The sequence below is a fragment of the Peromyscus californicus genome, unplaced genomic scaffold (assembly GCF_007827085.1).
Source record: "Peromyscus californicus insignis strain IS unplaced genomic scaffold, ASM782708v3 Scaffold_10__1_contigs__length_136768540, whole genome shotgun sequence".
NCBI lineage: Eukaryota > Metazoa > Chordata > Mammalia > Rodentia > Cricetidae > Peromyscus > Peromyscus californicus.
This window is the reverse complement of record NW_026294391.1, coordinates 72,616,195-72,619,473: the sequence shown is the minus strand read 5'-3', so window position 1 is coordinate 72,619,473 and position 3,279 is coordinate 72,616,195.

The window sequence follows — 3,279 nt, the reverse complement described above, 5'->3', positions numbered from 1 at the left end:
AGAACAATACAAAGGATCAATAAAACAAAGATTTGGTTCTTTGAGAAAATCAACAAGATAGACAAGTGCTTATCCAAATTAACCAAAAGGCAGAGACAGAGAGAGAGTATACAAATCATCAAAATCCGAAATGAAAAGGGAGACATACCAACAGACAACAAGGAAACCCAGAGAATCATCAGGTCATACTTCAAAAACCTGTACTCCACAAAATTGGAAAATCTGAAAGAGATGGACAATTTTCTGGATAGGAACCACATACCAAATTTAAATCAAGAGCAGATAAACTATTTAAATAGGGCAATAACACCCAAGGAAATAGAAAGTCATTAAAAGTCTCCCAACCAAAAAAAGTCTAGGACCAGATGGTTTCAGTGAAGAATTCTACCAGATCTTCAAAGAAGAGCTAATACCAATATTCTTCAAATTGTTACACATAATAGAAACAGAAGGAACACTGTCAAACTCTTTATAGGCTACAGTTACCCTGATACCCAAACCACACAAAGATGCAGCAAAGAAAGAGAATTACAGACCATTCTCCCTCATGAACACTGATGCAAATATACTCAATAAAATATTGGCAAACCAAATCCAAGAACACATCAAAAAACTTCTCCAACATGAACAAGTAGGATTCATCCCAGGGATGCAAGGATGGTTCAAAATACAAAAATCTGCCAATGTAATATACCATATTAACAAACTGAAAGAAAAAAAACACATGATAACTTCATTAGATGCTGAAAAAGCCTTTGACAAAATCCAACACCTCTTCATGGTAAAGGTCCTAGAGAGAACAGGAATACAAGGAACACACCTAAACATAATAAAAGCAATTTACTGTAAGCCAACAGCCAATATCAAATTAAATGGAGAGAAACATAAAGCGATTCCACTAATATCAGGACCAAGACAAGGCTGTCCACTCTCCTCATATTTATTCAATAGAGTACTTGAAGTTCTAGCTAGAGCAATAAGACAACAAAAGGAGACAAAAGGGATAGAAATTGGAAAGAAAGAAGTCAAATTTTCACTATTTGTACACAATATGATACTGTACATAAGTGACACCAAATATTCTACTAGGGAACTTCTACAGCTGATAAACACCTTCAGTATTGTGGCAGGATACAAGATTAACTCAGAAAACTCAGTAGCCCTCCTATATACAAATGATAAAAGGGCTGATAAAGAAATCAGAGAAACATCACCACTTACAATTGCCACAAATAATATAAATACCTGGGGTAACTATAACTAAGCAAGTGAAGAACCTGTGTGACAAAAACTTTAAGTCCCTGAAGAAAGAAATTGAAGAAGATATCAGAAAATGGAAAGATCCCCTATGCTCATAGATAGGTAGGATTAACATAGTAAAAATGGCAATCTTACCAAAAGCAATCTACAGATTCAATGCAATCCCCATCAAACACCAACACAGTTCTTCACAGACCTGGAAAGAACTATAGTCAACTTCATATGGAAAAACAAAAAACCCAGGATAGCCTAAAGAATCCTGTACAATAAAACAACCTCTGAAGGCATCATGATCCCTGACTTCAAGCTCTACAATAGAGCTACAGTAATAAAAACAGCTTGGTACTGGCATAAAAACCGACATGTGGACCAATGGAATCGAACTGAAGACCCTGACATTAATCTGATCACCTATGAACATATTATTTTTGACAAAGAAACCAAAACTTTACAATGGAAAAAAAAAGCATCTTCAACAAATGGTGCTGGAATAACTGGATGTCAATATGTAGAAGACTGCAAATAGATCTATATCTGTCACCATGCACAAAACTTAAGTCCAAGTAGATCAAAGACCTCAACATAAATCCAGTTACTCTGAACCTGATGGAAGAGAAAGTAGGAAGTAGTCTTGAATGCATTGGCACTGGAAATCACTTCATAAATAAAACACAAGTAGCACAGACACTTAAAGCAACAATTAATAAATGGGACCTCTTGAAACTGGGTAGCTTTTGTAGGGCAAAAGACATGGTCAATAAGACAAAATGACCGACTACAGAACGGGAAAAGATCTTCACCAATCTCACATTTGACAGAGGGTTGATTTCCAAAATATATAAAAAAAACTCAAGAAACTAGACAGTAAAATACCTAATAGTCCAATTAACAAGAAAGAATGGGGTATAGAACTAATCAGAAAATTCTCAACTAAAGAATCTCAAATGGCCAAAAGACATATAAGGATTTGCTCAACATCCTTAGTCATCAGGGAAATGCAAATCAAAACAACTCAGAGATACTATCTTACACCTGTCAGAATGGCTATGATCAAAAACACTGAAGACAGCTGATGTTGGAGAGGATGCAGAGCAAGGGGAACACTCCTTCACTGTTGGTGGGAATGCAAACTTGTACAGCCACTTTGGAAATCAGTGTGGCGGTTTCTCAGAAAATTGGGAATCAATCTTCCTCAAGACCCAGCTATACCACTCTTGAGCATATACCCAAGGAATGCTCAGTCATACCGCAGGGACACATGCTCAACTATATTCATAGTAGCCTTATTTGTAATAGCCAGAACCAAGAAACAACCTAGACACCCCTCAACTGAACAACAGGTAAAGAAAGTGTGGTACATATACACAATGGAGTACTACTCAGCAGAGAAAAACAATGGCATCATGAGGTTTGCAGGCAAATGGTTGCAACTAGAAAATATCATTCTGATTGAGGTAATCCAGACTCAGAATGACAAACATGGTATGTACTCACTCATAGTTGGATGGTAGATATAAAGCAAAGGATAACCAGACTGCAACCCACAACTCCAAAGAGGCTAGGTAGTAAGGAGGACACTAGGAAGGACACATGGATTGCCCAGCGTTGGAGAAATGGATGAGATCTACATGAGCAAACTGGGGGTGAGGGTGGGTTTTGGAGGGCAAGGGATGGGGGATGAGAGGTTAGAGGAGCAGGGGGTTCGAGCTGGAACGGGAACAGAGTGGGAGAGCAAGGAAAGAGATACCATGATAAATGAAGACACCATTGGAATAGGGAGAAGCAGAATGCTAGGGAGGTTCCCAGGAATCCACAAGGATGTGCTGTGGGATGTTCTGTATGGCAAATGTGTTGCTGATTAGTCAATAAATAAAACACTGATTGGCCATTGGCTAGGCAGGAAGTGTAGGCGGGACAAGGAGGAGAATAAAGCTGGGAAGTGGAAGGCTGAGTCAGAGAGACACTGCCAGCCGCCATGATGACAAACAGCATGTGAAGATGCCGGTAAGCCACGAGCCA